The following is a 21270-nucleotide window of genomic DNA, read 5'->3' as shown; positions in this document are numbered from 1 at the left end:
TGTGCGATGCTATGGGGACCTTGCAGTTGCCCCATCATCGATTATGAACTAGTAAAGGTATGCAGGAAGACCTACTGGTTTGGAGGGAATTTTTGGATACCTTTAATACGGTGACCTTTTGGAGGGAGAATTTGTTATTAGAAGCGGAGCTCCAAGTTACCTCAGATGCCTCCGGGTCTACTGGCTTCAGAATATTTTTTAGGCGGCATTGGTGTGTCGACCAATGGCTAGCAGATTGGGTAGCCTAGGGATTGTCCAAAGACCTTACATTTTTGGAGTTCTTTCCCTTGTTAGTGGCAGTGTGGCTTTGGGGACTGGATTTGGCTAACCAGGCTGTCCACTTTTGGTGTGACAACTTGGCTTTGGAGCATGTGGTCAACACTCTGTCTTCTAGATCCCCGAGGGTGATGAGGCTAGTGAGGGCCTTTACTTTGAAATGTTTACAATTAAACATTTTATTTAGGGCCAGACACGTTCCAGGTGTTAATAATGGTGTGGCAGACACCTTGTCTCACCAACAGATGGAATGATTCTGGTAGCTTGCCCCTTGGGCCGACAGGCAACCAGCAAGGATGCCCCAGGAGCTTTGGCATCTTGGATGGCAGAAGCAAATAGAGCGATCCAACTGTCCATTGCCCCCAGCACACGCAGAGCCTACGACCATGTGGTAGGGCAGCTCTATGAGTTTAGGGCAATGGCCGGGCTCCAGCATTGTGGCCCATCCCACCTGAACACTTGATGCACTTTTGTGTGGTGCAGCATGGGAGGGGTCTTTCTGTGAAGTCCATTAGGGGACAGCTGGCTGCTTTAGCCTTTGCAAGCAAGGTGCATGGCTTACCTGAATTCACAGGTGTTTTCAGGATTAGAAAGATGTTAGAAGGCTGAGCTAGGAAAGTTAGGGCGCCAAGGGACCACAGGCAGCCCATCTCCCCATCTGTATTGAAGGGGTTGGGGGCCACATGGGGGAAAGGTGTGCTCCTTGGTATTTGAAAGGAAGTTCTTTCATGCTGCTTCCTTGACTGCATTCTTTGGGGCCTTGCGGGTCAGTGAGCTGGTGTCCTTGTCTCATAAGGATGCTTCTGGCCGGGCTTTGTCAGCCCAAGATATTAAATTTGTTGGGGATAAAGTCTCCCTTTGTATTCAACGGTCCAAGACGGATCAGCGGCAGCATGGGAGTACTTTTCTTTTGGGCTCCTGTGTGAAGCAGGAGTTGTGCCTTGTTAAGGCCCTTAGGGAGTATGTCACTCTTCAGGGGGAAGACCAGGGTGTCTTATTCCGCCACGAAGATCAGACCCCATTAACTAGGTATCAGTTTGGGGCTGTGACAGAGAGGGCGCTTAAGAAAAGTGGTTTGTTGGGGGTTAAATTTGGCACCCATTCCTTTAGGGTTGGGGCTACCTCTACGGCAGTAGCTATGGGGTACCCTCACCGGGCGATACAGCAAATGGGCAGGTGGCAGTCGGGGGCTTTTCAGACCTATATCCGCCCCCTGCCTCAGTTTTAAAAGGCCATACTAATTGCTCTTTCCTCAGGTGCCGTGTCGAGCCAAGGGAGGAAGAGGATCCTGATTTGTGGCCACAGCATGGTGTTCCGGGCGGCCTACCAAGCTAGGAGAATGCTGATTGGATCCCAGCTGGGTTTGAGTGCTGTGGCCACTGTCAAGTGGCAGGGACGGCATGGTCTGAGATGGCCGGGCCTGCTGCCGCTCTTGTTTCAGGGAAGGAAGGGTCCTCCCCCACATATTGTGGTAATTCACCTTGGTGGTAATGACCTGGGGTTAATGCAGGGTAAGGCCCTGTCAATGCAAGTAGCTGAAGACCTACGGTTTATAAGCAGCCGATGGCCGGGCGTGGTTATATTTTGGTCAAAGACACTACAATGACAGGTTTGGCTGGAGGCTTTTGATCCTCGGGCAATTGAGGGGGCCCATCGTAAGGCTAATCACGCCATTAAAAAGTCCTTGGGGACATGGCTTGGGCATTTATTTGCCACACCCTAGAATTAGGGCCGAATTTGCCCACCTCTACAGAGGTGACGGTGTACACCTGTCGATGGAGGGCAATGAGTTGTTTCTGAATGACCTGTGGCAAGGACTTCGGTTGGCTTTAAGCCATATGTGGGGCATGAGGGTCTAAGTAGAGGCTTGACCCTTGTGGTGCCAGGAGAGTTTTGGGATTAGGATGCGGGCCAGTGAGCACCCAGTGGCACTTCCCCAGAGGTGGGGAACAGGGTCTGCCATCAGTGCGGTATGCTTGAGGCAGCTAACATAGCACAGGCAGGCACCTCCGGGGATCCCCAGGGACAAGACTTTCCCTCATGCTATACGGCTGGGGTGTTAGGTGCTTGATGGGGGGATCCATTGCCTGGTTGGCTGGGTTGGAGTCATTCTAGGGATGGCCTACACCCAGGGCTTTGGGGCTTGCCCAGGCAGGTCAAGGCAGAGGTCTGAGAATAACCCCGTGGCTTGACTTGTACCACTTAGTTGGCCCTTGCCGTGGTTTATGTGAATGGTCATGTTAATAAATGGCCCTTTAATTCCAAGCCTGTGTCTGTCTCTTCATTCTGGCTGGGGCTGCAAGTCGGCTCACCCGAAGGCAGCGTAGCTGTCACACTGGGAGCCTTCCCTTTGCAGCCCTGCCCGGAGGGAGAGATACCAATACCAATACCAATATCAATCAATCAATACTTTATGGAGGGAGAGATAGGCTCCTTTTCTGGGCATCTGGGGCTTTGGCTGGGGGGCGGAGCCAAGTGCCATTTGCAGGTGGCTCCGCTTTCCCCGGTCTTCAGTCGCTTCACTCACTTGGCCAACCCACCTCACCCTGTTTTAGTGTAGGATTAGCCGGCTGCTGTGTCCAGAGCCAGGTAGGAATTTTTTACCTTTTTTCCTGATTGGCTTTTGGAAAAGGGATCTTTTTGCCTATCTTGCACTAATGGCAGTGTTTTGAGGCATTGACTGGGTAGTGCTGCTTAGTCATGTCATTGGCAGGAGAGTTTTGGGAATAAGGTGCAGGCTGGTGAGCATCCAGTGGCGCTTCCCCATGGGTGGAGAACAGGGTCTGCCATCAGTGCGGTATGCTTGAGGTGGCTACCATAGCACAGGCAGGCGCCTGCGGGGATCCCCAGGGACAAGGCCTCCCCTCATGCTATACGGCTGGGGCATTAGGTGCTTGATGGGGGGATCCATTGCCTGGCTGGCCGGGTTGCAGCCATTCAAGGGTTGGCCTACACCCGGGGCTTTGAGACTCGCCCAGGCAGGTCAAGGCAGAGGTCCGGAGTTGACCCCGTGGCTTGACCTGTACAGCTTAGTTGGCCCTTGCCGTGGTTTATGTTAATGGTCATGTTAATAAACGGCCCGTTAATGCCAAGCCTGTGTCTGTCTCTTCATTCTGGCTGGGGCTGCAAATTCATTTTAGAAGAGGGAGAATGAACAATGTACTATCTTGCCATTTCTTTCCAGCTTGCTTGAGGGAAATACACTGGAATACTCAAACCCCACAGGTAAAAAAAAAAATCCTTTATGCTGCTGGACTTTCCTATGCATTGAATACATGGAGTAGGAACAGGAGATCTATTTTTACGTGCAAGCAGAAAGCTAAAGCTGTAACTTTAAAACAAAGATGTCATTAAAGCATTTGGCCAATCACCTGAGGGGATAACTCTCAGAGCTGGATTTAATTTTCTTGTGTTTGAAGTGAATACCACATCCCTTGTCTATATCAGTCCAGCATGTATATATGTCAACCTTCTTCTCTCTCTTATCTTAAGCCCTGAAGCCTAAAAGCCTTTCCTCATATGACTGTAGTTCATTCATAATGATTTTCTTGGCTGAACATCTTTGGATGTTTTGTGACATTGAACTCACCTTTCTTTCTTCTTTTTCCTCATTGTTCATTCACTCACTCTGAGTCATGATGGGGCCAGTATACATATTATGGCTACCACATAGTTTTCACTTTAAATTAATCAGCATGGTGGCTGTTTTCATGTATTATGAGCAATGGCTTAGCACATGGTTGGGATAATTTTCTCTGCATCAGCACAAACCTCTCCTTTCAGATTTCTGCTCTGGTATGGAGAAAATTGCTGTAATTGTACATGAACCATTATATACAAACAGCTTACCATGTGATAACAGCTTCCATGTGGAGTGATTTAAAATAACTTTCCACAGTGCCTATGTTCTGCAGACCACTTGAATGCTCATCTCTGTTTGTATAAGCCCACTTTGTATGTTAACTTTACTGATATTGTGGGCTGCTCCACATTTTAGCATGCATTTTGTTTTGCAAAAAAAGATGGCGTGGAATGCTTCCCAGTTCAGAAGCACAGATTGGGGTCCATTACATTTTTACTTAAAAATATTACATACTAGTATCAAAGCCTGTTGTGGGGAAAAATACAATGGGCTCTAGAAAGCTGGGGCTGGGGAGGGTTGTCAGACCGGGGGGACATGGGAGGGCTAACAGGTAGGGGGCATGGGAAGGCAGACAGGCAGGGGGGCATGGGAGGACTGGCAGGTGGGGAAGCATGGAAGGGCTGGCAGGGAGGGAGGGCTGGGGTGAGCTGACAGACAGGCCCACCTTCCCACCCCATCCCTGGCTCCAGGGATACCTCACCCTCCCCTCCCCTTTCCCTGGCTCAAGTGGGGCTACAGATTGCAGCAAGTGGCTCACCCTTCCCTCCCCATCCCCAGCTCAAGCGGGGCTTTGGAGGGTAGCAGGTGGCTCACCCTTCCTGCCCCATCCAATGGTCAGTCAGGGCGGTGGAGGCAGAGCCGGCAGGCTTGCCCTTCCCCTCCCTTCACCAGCTCAAGCAGGATTTCAGAGAGCTGCAGGTGGCTTGCTCTTTCCACCCTGTCCCCAGCTCAATCGGAGCTGCAGAGGGCAGAGCAGGCAGGCTCACCCTTCTCTCCTCATCCTTAGCTCAAGTGGGGTTTTGGAGGGTGGCAGGCAGCTTGCTCTTCCCTCTCCATCCCCAGCTCAAGCAGGGCTTTGGAGGGTGGCAGGCAGCTTGCCCTTCCCTCCCCATCCCCAGCTCAAGCAAGGCTTTGGAGGGTGGCAGGTGGGTGGCTCTTCTCACACCTTTCCCTGGCTCAAGTGGGGCAGCAGAGGCTGGCAGGTGGCTCGCCCTTCCTGCTTCTTCCCCAATTCAAGCGGGGCTGCAGAGGCTGGCAGGTGGCTTGCAGTGGAGGGATGGGCAGGCTCATCTGGTCGACCCTCTGCAGGCGGCGACCTCTGGAGGGACAGCATGTCTGGTATTGCAGTGGGACAGGCTGTCTCACACTGCATAAGACTGCCAGACGGACTGCCCTGCACTGCAGCAGACCACCAGGCTGGGCTACGGATCAGCTGGGCAGGGAGAAAGACTTCTCTCTGCCTAGCTGAGTGGTGGATGGGTGGATGCTCCGCTGCCCCCCCTTGCCCGTGGGCCAGCTGATCTGTGAGTAAGGGGGTGGCAAAGCAGCCGCCCCTCAGCTGGGCATGGAGAAAGCCTTCTCCCTGCCCAGCTGAGCAGCTGGCGGGCTCCTCTGCCATTCCTCTGCCGAGTTGCCCCATGCTGCAATGGACTGGGTAGCCACACGTTACAGCATTGCAATGGGCTCGCCCAAGCTGGCTGGTGCCACAATGGGCTGGGTAGTCCTATATTGCAGCGTGCCTCCAGGACAGGACAGGCCACAATGAGCAGGGCAGCTCCACAGTGCAGCACCCCACCGGGCCACACTGCAATAGGCTGGGCTGCGCTGCAATGGGCCGCTGGGTCAGGCAGCCCCATGCCTCAGCAGGCTGCCAGGCTCAGCAGTCCCATGCTGCAGCAGGCTGCCAGAGTGGGCTGCAGTGGGCTGCTGAGCCAGGTAGCCGTGTGCAACAGCAGGTCACCAGGCTGGGCAGCCCCACACCACAGTGGGGCACTGGGCCAGGCAGCCCTGCATCACAGTGGACCACTGTGAAGTGCAGGCCCACCATAGCAGACTCCTCAGCAGCAGGCTCCTCGGCGATCGGTCATGGGCTCCTCAGCAGCGAGAAGGCTTGGTGCCACAGTACTGGGTTTTCCCATTGCTGGCCTGGGTCTTCCTGGGCCTCCGAAAACACCAAGGCAGCTGCCACACTGGGTCTTTCCGGGCCTGTGGAGGCAGCGGGGAAGGAAACTGTATTGACCCTGCTCGCTTCTTATCCCTGCACATGAGTGGTGTACTACACATGTGCAGGGATAAAAAGCAACATGGTTTGTCTTTTATGTCTTAGTATACATATATGTAGAGCTTTAGAAGTGTAGGCTGTTGGATGAAACAAAGCAACTGCTTATTTTGCATGCTTGGAGGAGTGTATGGATGTAGGTACTTTGTTCATTGTAACCTTGGTGGGTTGTTAAGCATAAGGTTTATTTGTTTTGAACTGGGGAAGGGAAGCAAGGAAAGCCTTTTCAAAGCACTTGCGCTTGCTCCAAGAAGTGGTTATATTGGAGGAAAGGCCTCAGTTGAATAAGCTGTAGGCATGAGCTACAAAAAGAGCAACTTGTACTGGACTCTTCTTCAGAACTTTGCTGCTGAACTCTTTTATTCTGGTGCAGGCCTTTTCTCCAGGCTTCTCTATGCCAAACTCACTTCCTGGACAGGAGATTGATCCCCAGACTGTCTTTTCAGATTGGAGCAGATTGCATTTGGTGTGGGCTCTCCAGCATTACACGTTCTTTTTATCTCTGTCATAATAAATACAGTTGCACTTATGCCAAGGTGTGTGAGCACAAAGAGGAGTATTTTAAGAAAGGATACCTTAGACTTTGAACCACCCTTGATTACAACAACTGGGCTACATATACATACCCTTCCAAACTGAACATTTATATTTCTCAATTACCTGGACTCTTTCTTAATGTCTTTGTACATTGGTATGAAGTCATATGTTTAAAAGCTGAAAGTACACACAGAACTTGCCGGTTCAGCTCATTAAAGCACCTTCCAGAACATTGAACCAAATGCAGGAAAACAAAATTGTAATGAGTCTCTCCCACCAAAAAGTTTGTGTGTTTTGTTTTAGTTTGTACCTTCCAGCAGCAGGGAGGTACAGCACTCGCTTATTTTCCTGAACAGCACCAATCAGATCCCAAGGGAGAGAGACCTTATGTTATTAATAGGCTGCAATTTGAAAGACACTTCCCTGGTAGTAAGCTCTATTGAATAACATGGGACTTACATCTGAGTAGACCTGCTGGGGTGTTTCTTGGTTTATTTTGCATCGCTACCCAGGCACAGATCTGTCTCCCTCCACCCAAATCAGGGCACTGGAAGACTTCAATCATATGCTGAATTCTAAAGAGACTTCCCTGGTAGTAAGCACTATTGCATAACATGAGACTTACATCTGAGTCAAACTATTTAGGATTGCTTTTGTAGTTCTAACCCAATAAAAAATTTTCAAAAAAAAAAAAAAGGATTGCTTTTGTAGTCTATCAGGGCTCTCTCTTTTTCTGAGTCAATTGGCAAGCAAGTAACTCCTCCCTCTCAAAAACAATCCTACCTGCCCTCGTAGCAAAAGGAAAATTTAGATCTGTTTGAGTGGGGGCAGGGGGAGGGATTCAGTCAATCATTCTGTCTGCTTGCCTTCCTGCACATGGGCGATAGAGAAGATTGGTAGTGAGAACTTCCTATTTTGCAGCGGAATGCTGAGCATCAAAAGGAGGGATTTGAATTTGCTCCTCATTGTGGGGAAATCGTAAAGCAAAGGAAATCGTAAACAGAATTACTACAGTCTAATTGATTTCAATGGGCTTAGACTGGAGTAAGTCTACTTAGGATTTTTACACTTTTGTTAGACTAGCACGGGAGCTAATAGTTGATGCTGGTTTTGGTTAAGTGCGAAAACAGCTTTCCCAGAACCTCATTTACCCACCCACCCTCGAAAAGAGCAGCATGTTTTTGCACATATGCAACCAAAGTGCATGCCATGGACTAAAACAAAAAACCCAGACAGATCAGTACTGAGCAGGCACTATTAATGAAATGGGACGATTCTGGAACCCCCAGAACTGAAACTTCCATCCTCTGACTCAAAACTGCAGTTCACTCCACCCCACAGTTACCAGTCAATCAGAGTAGACTCTACTTACCCATCTAGCCCTCCTCCTCTTTTCCTCAGAGGCCTACATTTAACTAACAGTAAATGTTATTAAAACCCCCACATTAGCAAGCAAAAATAAAATCCAAATTAAATCCATTATATGCAAAACATTACATCTGTTTTCCCCCATACTCTTTCATTGTTTTTGTGTATTTATTTTATAACTTGAGGTACTATTATGTTCTTGTACATTAGTGTTTCTTTATGGTTTTGTACCAAGTGTCTTATTGTGATCTTTAATGGTATTGCTACCCAAATGTTAGCTGACTATTCTGTTGTTAGGTTACTGACTCGAAACAATAAGCTGTTGTTTTCTTAATCGTTACTAGTTTTTCAGAGAGAACACCCATATCCCAATTAAGTATCCATGGGAGCCCGGAGGAAGTTACCCATTTAAGCTGAAGAAAAAGCAACAGTTATAACCTCTAGTTAAAACAAAATTGAACGGGTCATAGCAATCTTTTGGTGCTTAAAAATTGTTTTTTCATTCTAAAACACAAGAAAATGATGTGACAGAAATACCCATTAGGAGTAGAAAGTCCATTTACAATAATATTTATTGGTACCTAGGATTGCCAGGTCACCTTACCTTCCCAGCAGGAGAGGGGGACCAGGCACGCACCTTTGTTTTGCTCCTTGCATGTACATGTTTCTTAGCAGGCTGATTGGGGCCCCCAACAGACCTGCTTTGGCCCATTTGGGGCCCAAATCACCCTGTTGCTAAGCACAGCAGTGCAGCGCGATGACATCACTATCGGGAGTGATGTTGTCACACCATCCTGGGAGTACGCCCAGGAGGCCTATTTTCGTGCCTTTCCACCTCTGCTGGCCAGGTGAGTGGTGGCAGAGGCTACAAGGTGGGAGTGGGGGATTCACCTCCCTCACCGAGGGACCTGGGATCCCTAGTGGTACCTAGATGAAAAGAGATTATTTTGAACCATATTGATTTTCAAAATATAGATTAACATTATTTCTTTTAGTTTGCAACTGATCAGGTAACTAAAAGTGCGAAGTACACACTTCTAAACCTATTGACTTAATGGACTTAAAACTGCTTAGAACTGCACTGTAAAACACATAATAGCACTCATAGAAAGAAACATATTTTAATTTTTTGAAAAAAAAAAGTATAATAAGAACCAGAAGGTTAAAAAAGAGGTTAAAAACAAATATCATGGCAAAATAAGAATAATCTAGATAGATATTTTGGGGAAAAGAGCTCGCAAAGGGATGAAGCAAGGCATCCTGAGCACTGAAATCCTCAAAGATGGGGAAATCGACATGTATTAAATCCCTGAGCACAACAGGCAAATGAAGGTGTCAGAGCACAACTGAAGTCAGCCCCCACACACACATTTTCATCTTGAGAGTAATTGTAATGTGTTTTAAATTCACGTAGCATTCTTCAAGTATACGGTGGAAAAATACTTTATACATTTTAGTAGTAATATAATAATAATGAAGGATATTTTTGGCAAATGGCTTTACTGATTCATTTCTAAATCACAGGTACGCAGTATAAGAAAACTGCAGACTATAAGAGATTAAGAGATATGAAAAAATTATTTTAAAAAAAGATTTAATCAACCAAGAAATATTAATTAAAATAGCAACAAAATAAAATCCTCTAAAACTCTCCCTCCTTTTGAAAACTTATCATAAATACATGTATGTGCACATATGTGTAAGTGCACGTGCGTACGTATGTGTACATATTTGCGTGCATACACATGTACAACTCTTTGGAAAAACCATTCTTCTTATAACTATCATATCTTTCTATCTATTAATCATTCATTCTCTATCTGTAAGTTTCAACCACCTACAAAAACTAGTGGTCTGTGAGGTCCCTGATCACAAGCTAATAATTTACTGAAAATCACATCAACAGACCAGATTAACCATTGTACTAAATTATTCTATTTACATAGGCGTCCATTCTAATTAACCCCTCTATGTTGTAATTATATGGAAACCTCATGATGTAGACATTATTCTATTTTAGTCGCTTATGAAACTGAATCTTTCATACTACAGCCTTTTGTAAGCAATGATCCCGTTATGGAAATTGATTCATGTGCCTAGAAGAAGACTACATGAGGTAATTTGTACCACATCTATATATCACTTCCAACATGAGCTATTTTCATGACATGCAAGTTTTCCATATGGAGAGTGATTTTTGTCATGATCAAACTTTTAACCCCCTCTCCCAGTCCAATTTACTGTCTAAGGTATTATAGGCAGGGCTCATTTTGAGGGGGAACGCACAGGAATGCAGTTCCAGCAGTTCCCCAAAGAGGTCAAATGTCAGTTGGCTCTGCCCACCTGACTCTCTGCCATTTTGGGCCTGTTTTGGCTTGGATTGGGGCCAAAACAGCCCGGATCGGGCCTCTGATGGGTGGTGGATCACTCTCCCGCTCAGCAGTGGCCAGAACCTGACCATTTTGGGCCCCTTTTTGGCCATTTTCAGCCCCTTTTTGCCATTTTGGGCCCAATTTTGGCCCTGAATAGTCAGGATTGGATCCAAAACAGCCAGGATAGGTGATGTCAGGGGGTGTGGCATATACACATCAGTTATGCTAATGACACACTTCTAGTGATGGCAAGAGGTGTGGCATATGCTAATGAGTTATGCTAATAAGTTATGCTAATGAGTTCCTCCAGCTCTTTTTCTACAAAAGGACCCCTGATTATAGGTTAGTGAGAGGACTGCACTTTGTCAGAATGAAATGGGTGAATCAGCTCTGTGTTTAAAAAACACTATTTCCACTCTACAAAATTCATAAAAGAAAATGAAAAAAAAATACTGATGCATTATGGGAATCCCAGAATTACATTCACATTAACGATGGGGAATATGTTCACATGCAACAGTTCTCTGTGCAAATTTAATACAGCAGATAGTCATGAAGTCTTTTTGTAACTTGAACAGTACAAGGCTTTGTGTAACAATATGCTATGATTATCACTCTCTAGAATTTTGATTGTTAGGAGTCCTGCTTTTATAAGCCAAAATTCTCTTGCTAGACTTTATTCAGAATTGCTATTGGCAGCAAAACTCACAAATGCCATTCTTGGTTGCCATGACCACTACATTACTTGTACATCAAATGTAGATTCTACTTGTGAAAAGCAGAAAGGACTGAAACAAAATACAGCCATAGCGTAATTAAAAAAACATCAGCTTCAGTATATGTTTCACGAGATTACTGATTAATTAAAAAAATGTCTCCCAGGATATTTTGTTGTTAATAACAGAAAGTTCCTTCCACCATAACTTTCATGGTATGTACTCTTCAAAACTGTCTTGCCCATTTCTGTACTGAAACATATATGTTTTATTGAACCTAGATTAGATAATGAGGATATATACAAATATATAATTTACAGGTTTCGCCTTCCAAATACTTTTATATCGAATCTGTGCTGGGAAATATTGGCATCCATAAAACAGAATGCACATTAGTCAATAGTACTGCAAACCTATTACCCCTAACATCTTGTACTTAATGAACATGATGCTTTGAGATCATTGCCCAAGTGTGTGCTTCACTGGGGGCAGGGCTTATAATGAAAGAATGTTAATGGAGTTTTTTTAATGGTTCCACCTTTCAAATCAAATTGGCATAAGGTTGTTCTCTCATTCTCATGTTCAAAGATCTATCAAAGCTTGAGAAGATCTCTCTCTCTCTCTCTCTCTCTCTCTCACACACACACACACACACACACACAGAGAGAGAGAGACAAACACAAAGTGAGAGAAACAGTGATCACAACACTGCACCATTTTTTTCCATTCAAGAGGGAAAGCAAGAAATCCATGAGGTGAGGAAGACAGAGGAGGAAGAGATGGCTGGCTATAAGAACTGATCTGTACAGATCTAAAAGGAGGCTCAAATCCCACAGCAAGGTCCAAGACTCTGAGCAGTAAATAATCCAAAAAAGGAAGTGTAGCAATATCACATTTCTCAATAGTTCACAAGACGGAAAGAAGCAAAAACACTTTGGGGACAGATTCCCTAGTTTTAGGATAAGCAGCCAAATTTATTTAAAAGTTATTTTCTTGCCAGATTTGGAAACAAGGAAAGAGATATTATGAGGGATCCATGTCTGATTGAACATGAGGAAGAAGGGGGCCATGGGGAAAGTTTTAAGTATGGTAAAAAGGGAGAGATTTGCGGGACCAGCTTAAAGGCAAGGGGTCTAGTGCAGGAGAACAAATACACAAACAACTTTGTTGGAGAAAAAACAGGCCACAACTTTATTGGTTACAGAAAAAAAGGAGCAGTAGCTGCGTAGGGCACGGATCCCAGCATCGGATTACCCATCTGCCAGCTGATGACCTCCTCACCCCTTCAGCCCACCTGCTGAAGGGGACACCACGGGATGACAGTTGAGGGATCCACACTGGGCGGTAGCCTCTGTGTGGGTCCCCCATCATCTGGAAGCAGGCATGCCTTGGCAGCCCCCCAAGTTGGGCGTGCCACTGCCATGCCTGGTCTAAGATCCTTTATGGGGTTCCTCATCTATGAGGAAACAGTGCCAGCAGGCCCTGTTTCCCCTCCAAGGGATTGGTGCCCAATGCCCCAACTGCCAACCCCAAGTTGTGACAGTTTAACACCTTAAACAAAGAGACTGTTCCAAGGATTCTCATTCTTTAACAAAAGGTTTTCACCAGTATGTTTAACAATGACAGCTAATCCTAGGCTAATACAAAAACCAACCCTAACTTAATTCGAACATTATTGCCGCTGAAACAAGAAAACTGAACAAGAATGGAGGGTGGGAGGGGATCGCTGTTCTGGAGCCGACTGAAGGGCTGTTATGCTGGCCCTGGCTAAATAGAATGTGGGAGGACCTGAGGGGAAACTTCTTCCCTCAGGTCCAGCAACAGCTCCCACATTCAAACACCCAGCCAGCTTTGCTGATTGGCTGGCTGGGTAAAACAAACCGCACGACTCAGCTTGGAGCCACACGTTGCAAAAGCCGGGGCTGGCCCGAAGGGAAGGAGCCACTCCTGCTGTTCCCTTCCCTCATGAGCCCTGAAAATGCCAGCCCCGGTGAGTATGGGGCCGGGGGCTTCTAGGCATGGCAAGAGCAGCCTTACTCTGATTACTGAAGTGGAGCTTTGGTACATAATTCAGATACGAAATTTCTTACCTTAGATAAATAGATAGGATCACTGGTACAGTCAGTCTAAGGTGGGAAACGGTTTCTTTGATAAATGTTAATATGACAAATTCTTTCTATGGCTAAAAGCATACTGATCAATAACGGAGATACTTTGATTAAAGAATGTATGTCCAGATCCTGGTTCAGGTAAGGTGGGACTTCTCCCAGGGTCAATTCTATTCCAGTTAGAATGATAAGATTAGGTATAGTCCACATAGGAAATATTTAAATATTATATTTACACATTAGAATATTTATACCCTACCTTTATATTTGAAAATAAATAAGGTGGCTTTCAATAATGAAATAATAGTTAAAGTTCAAGTTAGCCTTTATTGGCATATAGCAGCAATTCAAGTTATCCACTTACAAAAAAGAAACAACAAGGTTAAAAGAATACTGCATTACAAATACATAAATATATTTAGAGATTATTTCCATGATATCCTTTGATGCAACTTCAAAGCAGAATGGAGAAACTTAGCCACCTTCTCGGTGACAAACAATGAAATAATATTTAAAATAATAAAATCCTTATAAAGCAGAGAGAAGCATGGGTTGCCAGCTCTGGATTGGGAAATTCCTGGTGATTTGGGGGGGTGGAGCCTTGACAAAGTGGGGTTTGGGGAAAGGAGGGGCCTCGGTAGGGTCTAGGGATGCAATTTCCTCACTGGGGGCGGGGAAATCTCCTATTCCCACTCTTCGCCCCTTGCCTCTACTCACCTGGCCAGCAAGGGAGGAGATGTGGGGGAACACTGCCCTGGGCGCACTCCCAGGGGTTCGTGACAACATCACCCCCTAATTTAGCCTGCTGATAAGTGCAGAATTGTTCCTGCACCTTGCGCAAGCACCAAGTCATTAATGACCCATGGGAGGACGTCTCATCACGACATTTTCTTGGCAGACTTTTTGTTACAGTGTGGTTTGCCATTGCCTTCCCCAGTCATCTACACTTTACCCACAGGAAACTGGGTACTCATTTTACCAGGGGTCATTTCGTAGAAAAAGAGCTGGAGGAACTCATCAGCATAACTCATTAGCATAATTCATTAGCATATGCCATGCCTCTTGCTGTCACCAGAAGAGTATCATTAGTATAACTGATTTGCATATGCTACACCCCCTGACATCACCTATCCTGGCTGTTTTGGATCCAATCCTGGCCATACTGGGCCGAAATTGGGCCCAAAATGGCAAAAATGGGCTGGAAATGGCTGAAAAGGGGCCAAAAATGGTCAGGATCAGGCCACTGCTGAGTGGGAGAGTGATCCACCTCCTGTCAGAGGCCTGATCTGAGCCATTTCAGCCCCAATCCAGGCCGAAACGGGCCCAAAATGGCCGAGAGTCAGGTGGGCGGGGCCACTTAACATGTGACCTTTTTGGGGAACTGCCGGAAATGCGTTCCTGTGCATTCCCCCTCGAAATGAGCCCTGCATTTTACCAACCTCAGAAGGATGGAAGGCTGAGTCAACCGTGAGCTGGCTACCTGAACCCGGCTTCCACCAGGATTGAACTCAGGTCGTGACTGAGCAGAGCTTGGGCTGCAGTACTGTAGCTTACCACTCTGAGCCACAGGGCTCCATTTGACAACAAAGGATATTTAAATATTTAAGAGAATGAGAGGCTGCATCTCAAGAGACTTGTTCAAGGTAGCTAACAAGGTAAAAACAAAGAATATGAACATAAAATTCTAAAAACCATAATTTAAAACTAACCATGGATTTTTTTATATGTGCCCTTGAAGAAGCATAAAAACAGCAGCCCATCATTCTAGAACTTAAAAGCAGTTCTAATAAAATACCCATTGTCATAGAAACACCTTAGACAAGCTATAAAACAAGCCCACTACAACAAAGATATAAAACTTCAGTTAAAAGCCTGGGTAAAGAGAAATGCTTTGACCTGAGCCTAAATAACATTAGAATTGGTGCCAGGCAAGCATCAAGAGGAAGACATTCCAAAGGTGAGGTACCACCAAAAAGAAAGTACTATACCTTGTTTTTATTTGACTCACCTCAGAATACAGGGAAACAGAGACAGGAATTGAGAGGAAGCTCTTAAATAGAAGACTGGACGCAAAACAAATGCCAGTCCTTCAAATATCTCAGTACAAAGTGACTTAGGGGCTATAAAAGTATAGTGGAAGTTGTGGTTGTTGTTGTTGTTGTTGTTGGTGGTGGGGTGTGTGTGTGTGGTATTTTCTTCCTGTAGACCCTTTTCTAGGAGCCAGACAGATCTGTATTTCCTTACACCCCATCAATTAGGCTTGCCAGCCTCCCACCCCCACCTGCAATCCCCTGGGCCCACTCACCTGGCTGGAGGGGGGAGGAATGGAGGAAGAGAAGTGCACATGCTCCTGAGCTCCCCTGTTACAGTGGAAAATGCCATCATTTTCAGTGCGACAGGGAAGCAGCGGGTTGTATTGAAGCTCAATTAATTAAAGATTACTTCCAAACAATTCAAAATCACTGCCAGTGTAATGGGGTGATGGGGAAGCATGCCCCCACTTTGCATGCATATGGCAGGAGAATACTCCACTGATCCCCAGCCCCGCATTTGGGCCCCTGGGGGACCTAGCAACCTGACCATCAATCCCCTTCTGTTTCTCCCGATCAACTACTGGATGGATTAGTAATACTATTCCATTGCCACCACCTGTGGTTATTATTAACTTGGGAAAAGGCAGAAGTCCTCCTTTTCCCCCTCTCCTTATTTCTCATAGCAGGATGTTCTTTATCTTGAGAATAAAGCTGTGTCAGATCTGAAGTGAATCGGAGACTTATAAGTACCCTGGAACTGCATGTATTTTTCATGTATTTAAAGCTTCAGTACATACAAACCAACCACGTGGTGCCATGGTTTGAATAACATGGTGACTGCACATATCAGGATTCAGGACCAGTGTGCTGGCCTTCCAGAATTCATGGAGATTATGTCTGAAAAAGGCTATACCTTCACTATCCTTGCTCTAGGTTTCTATGCTACAATTAAATAAAACAGTCACAGCAGATTTTGATGTTGGACAACCCGCTCTCATTTGTGAAATTCCTGAGACTTGGGGTCTGGTGTGGGCAGGGCTTGGAGAGGTAGGCTTGTCAGGTTCCTTTACCCTCCCAGTAGGAAGGGAGACCTGGTGACTTCCGGTTTGGGATCCATGAAGGTCTAACGCAGCTCTAAGAGCTGAGCTGTCCGGGCTGCTGTTTTGGAGGCTAGAGGGGCGAGGATTTGCCCGTAGCCAACTGTTCTCAGGCAGAGAACAGGCGTAGAACGCTCAAGAACCTGAGGGCGCGTTGATCTCGGGCGAGGGGGGGTCCTGCGCAACGGACTCTCTCCCGTCCCTTGAGGTCCCACCCGAAGAAAGGTTTTGCCAAGATCTCTACAGCAGTTTTGGAGCCCATTTGATTGGCATAAGACCTGCATGCCCAAGCTTCATACAGGGACAAGGGGACCTGAAGTGAATTGAATATAGAAACAGTGATTACAACCCGCGAAAACGACTAAGAAGGTAAAGATTACTATCTCTTGAAACGGGACAGATTGCTTTAAGAAATAAAGTACTAAAGGAAATTTAAAAACTGCCACAGATTGATTATAACGAGGGGAAGTTCCGGCAAGAATTTTTTTTTAAAAAGGACTATGTATAACGGAGTTAGTAGAGAAAGCTGATTATTGTTTACATACCTGCGGAGAGTAAGAGATAGTGGACTGTGGGAAAGTCTCAACATCGCGAGAACTGCTGTGTGTGGCAGAGGAACAGGAAATACGTCAGAACAATAGAGAAGCTGGAGAGAAGCGGCCTTTTCTATGTGACAGGAAGTAGAAGATCGCCATTTTGAAGAAGGGAAAGGTCATGGCTTCAGCGGAAGAGGAAGTAGGCCATCTTGGATTAGAAGTATAGTTGAAATAACCATAGAGAAAAGACGCCCGACATTTTGGACTGTGTAAATGTGTTTTTTTTTTCTTAAAGGAATAGATCAAATTTGGGACTTTTAAAAGTAAAAGTATATAAAGTTAAACGCCACGGAGTTAAGAAAAAGAGCGGACTCCTGGGAGCGAGGCAAAGCTAGCCCCACGATGTCGAAAAAGGAGTGGCAAGCAGCAATTGAAAGTTTGGATAAAAAAGTTTCAGAAGGAAACAAAGAAGTTAAAGATATGATACAAGAGATGGCAAAAGAGTTTAAAGAGACACTTAAGAAGGAATTGGCGGAACTGACGAAAGGTATGGAAAAAATACAAAACGACTTGCAAGCCACACAGCAAAGGGTTAATGTAGTAGAAAATGCAATGGACACTTTAGCAGACACGCAACGAACTGAGATGAGGGTGATGAGAGGCAGAATGGCTGTCGCAGAAAGTAAACATATGGAGAAACAACTGAGATTTCGTGGTTTGCCGGAAAGTGAAGGAAAATCTGCCCAAGAACAGATTACAGAAGTTTTGGCTGGATACCTGGGGAAAGAGGAAGAAGAAATTGTGGCTTTCCTAGATGTGGTATACAGAATAAATTCAAGATTTGCGACCCAGAGGAAATTACCAAGAGATATGATTGTGCAATTCACGACTAGAAACACAAGAGAAATATTGTGAGTAAACAATTCCAGGACCCATTGGAGGTCGATGGCAAGGTGGTGATTATTATGAAGGAATTGCCCAGATCGGTGCTGTTAGATCGCAAAAAATATAAAGATTTAGTCCAGATTTTGAAGGACATGAAGATAAGATATAGATGGGAAATACCAGAAGGACTGTCCTTCGAATTTGGAGGAGCTAAAAAGCGCATCAGATCTGAATTGGAGATGGAAAAGTTCATTAGGGACAATGTAAAGGACTTACCAACAACAAGATTATGATTATGGAGTGCAAAATAATATCTTGGAATGTAAATGGACTTAACTCGCCTAATAAGAGGAAAAATATCTTCCACTGGCTATTAAAACAAAAATGTGACATTGTATGTTTGCAAGAAACCCATATTAAAAAGCAAGATATAAAGTATTTAAAGTTTGCAAAATTGGGAAGTGAATTTGTGGCTGCTTCAAAAAAAAAGAAAAAAGGTGTGGTGTTGTATATAAAAGAAGAATTACAGCCAAAATTAGTAGTGAGCGATGTGGAAGCCAGATATTTAGCAGTGGAAATTATGTGGAATTTAAAAAAGCTGTTGGTGATTGGAATATATGCACCTAATGGAGCAAAAGAATTTTTTTTTGAGGACTTGGGAAAACAACTGGATGAACTATCTTATGATCAGATAATTTTAGCTGGAGACTTCAATGGAGTTACCAACTTGGAGGAAGATAAGAAATCAGGAAGTGCACAAAAGAAAAGAGGATTACTACCAAAGTCTTTTTTTGCAATAAAGGAACAAGAGACTTTAGAAGACGTGTGGAGGAGACAGAACCCCAAAACTAGACAATATACATTTTATTCTGCAAGACATTTTACTTTATCACGAATTGACATGATCTGGGCCTCCAAAGACTTAGCGTTATGGACTAAAGATGTGGAAATAATGCCTATGGTAGGCTCAGATCACAACCCAATTATGTGGAGATTTGGGAAAAGAAATAAAAGAAAAGGATGGAGAATAAATGAAGATCTTTTGCATGAAGAAGAAAACATTGAGTTGTTACGAAGAGAGACCAGATTCTTTATACAATATAATATGAATAAGGAAGTTTCGACTAATAAGGTATGGGACACTTATAAAGCAGTGACTAGAGGCATACTAATGGATTTAAATGCAAGAGCTAGAAGGAAAAAAGAGGAGAAGAGGTTAGAGATTATGGAGAAAATAAAAGCCAAAGAGATTCAACTTAAGAAGAGACCGGGAAAAAAGAAGATATATCAGGATATTAAAATTCTACAAGAACAATTGACAGCAATGAATAACAAGGAATTGGAATGGAATCTTAAGAGAATGAACCAGAAGTCGTTTGAGGGTGCAAACAAGCCTGGGAAATATTTGGCGTGGCAACTGAAGAAAAGAAAAGAGAAGAGAATCATAAATAAAATTTGTGAGGAGAATAAGACATATTTGGAACAGGCAGCCATTAGTAGAGCTTTTTTTAAATTTTATGCAAAGCTGTACCAAAAAAAGGAAGTGAATAAAGACTCTATAACGAGGTATTTGGAAAAGATGAAGCTCCCTGCAATTTCTGAAAGCTGGAGAGAAAAATTGAATAGGGAAGTGACGGAGGAGGAAATAAAAGAGGCAATTCAGTCAACAAAATTAGGAAAGGCACCAGGTCCAGATGGACTAACAGCTAAATTCTATAAAGTAATGGCTAATGAACTGGCGCCTTTCCTGAAAGAAGTGATTAATGGAGTCATGAGAGATCAGAGGATCCCCGATACTTGGGGAGAAGCTAATATATCATTGATTCCTAAGGAGGGACAGGATTTGACCAATGTTAAAAATTATAGACCAATTTCGTTGCTGAATAATGATTACAAAATCTTTGCGAAGATTTTGGCTGAGAGAATAAAAGGATGGATGTCTGAATTTATTGCGGAGGAGCAAGCTGGATTTTTGCCAAATAGACAAATCAAAGACAACTTAAGGACAGTTATAAATGCTATTGAATACTATGACAAGCGTTGTGATAGAGAAGTTGGTTTCTTCTTCGCGGACGCTGAAAAAGCATTTGACAACTTGAACTGGAATTTTATGTTTGCCACTATGGAGAAGCTGCAAATGGGAGAAAAGTTCATACGAGCAGTGAAAGAAATTTATAGGGACCAGAGTGCAGCAATTGTGGTGAATGATGATGTGACTAAAAAATTAACAATAGGTAAAGGTACAAGACAGGGTTGCCCTTTGTCACCATTGTTGTTTATTTTGGTTTTGGAAATATTGATGATTCAGATACAGGAAGATGATGCAATCCGAGGAAGAAAAATAAAAGAGTTTTCCTACAAGGTCAGAGCATTTGCGGATGATATAATGTTAATTGTGGATGACCCAATTGAGAACATGCCAAAGGTAATGGAGAAAATAAAGGAATTTGGAGATTTGGCAGGATTTTATGTAAATAAAAGGAAGTCAAAGATACTATGTAAGAATATGACTAAACAGAAACAACAAGAACTAATGGAAATAATGGACTGTGAAGTAACAAATAAGGTGAAATATCTTGGTATTGAACTAACTGTTAAAAAGATAGACTTATTTAAGAATAACTATGAGAAATTGTGGATACAAATAGAGCGAGACTTGATAAAATGGAATAAGTTGAATTTGTCATGGTTGGGAAGAATTGCAGCTGTAAAGATGAATGTATTGCCAAGAGTGATGTTCTTGTTACAAACAATTGCAATTATCCGAGACTCCAAACAATTTGAAAAATGGCAAAGGAAAATATCAGACTTTGTGTGGGCAGGCAAGAAACCTCGTGTGTGTCAGAACTGTGGCTAGATAATGTCCTTACTCCAGTCTGCCTTCTGCAATTAGACAATAGTCCATTGTTTCCAAAAGGCTTTTATTGAAGAAATAGTCCATTATAGTCCACTAGCCTGAATGCAATATTCAGGATGGTACGTATGCATTGTTACCAATGACTAGCAAAGCATGAGGTACAAAGTAACAGATCACAGAAGGCCCAACCTCCCCCCATAGTTCTCAAAACAACCCCTTTGAAGTCAGGATAGCGAAAGTTCCCAAGGCCGGCTCTTGGTGGAACGTCGGTAGCCAAAACAATCCTCTTCTGTGAGATAGCTGCCTGGGAAGCTTGGCACCTGTGGAGAGAGCACTTAAACACTGAAAGGATTAAAGATGGAGTCGGTTAAGCGAAGCAGTACAATACAGCATTCCGAACCTGATATTCTGCCCCCTCTAAGATGCCCCCCCCCAGGTTTATATGGATAACGAGAGTGAAATGCTTTAACTAGTCTAGGAGCATGAACATGTACAGAATTCACCCACTCATCGAACCCAGAATCAAAGTCCTTCCATCTGATGAGATAAAACAGCTGATTACGT

The sequence above is a fragment of the Eublepharis macularius genome, chromosome 8 (genome assembly GCF_028583425.1).
Source record: "Eublepharis macularius isolate TG4126 chromosome 8, MPM_Emac_v1.0, whole genome shotgun sequence".
NCBI classification, from domain to species: domain Eukaryota; kingdom Metazoa; phylum Chordata; class Lepidosauria; order Squamata; family Eublepharidae; genus Eublepharis; species Eublepharis macularius.
The sequence above is the reverse complement of the archived record's forward strand: the minus strand, read 5'-3'. Positions refer to the sequence as shown.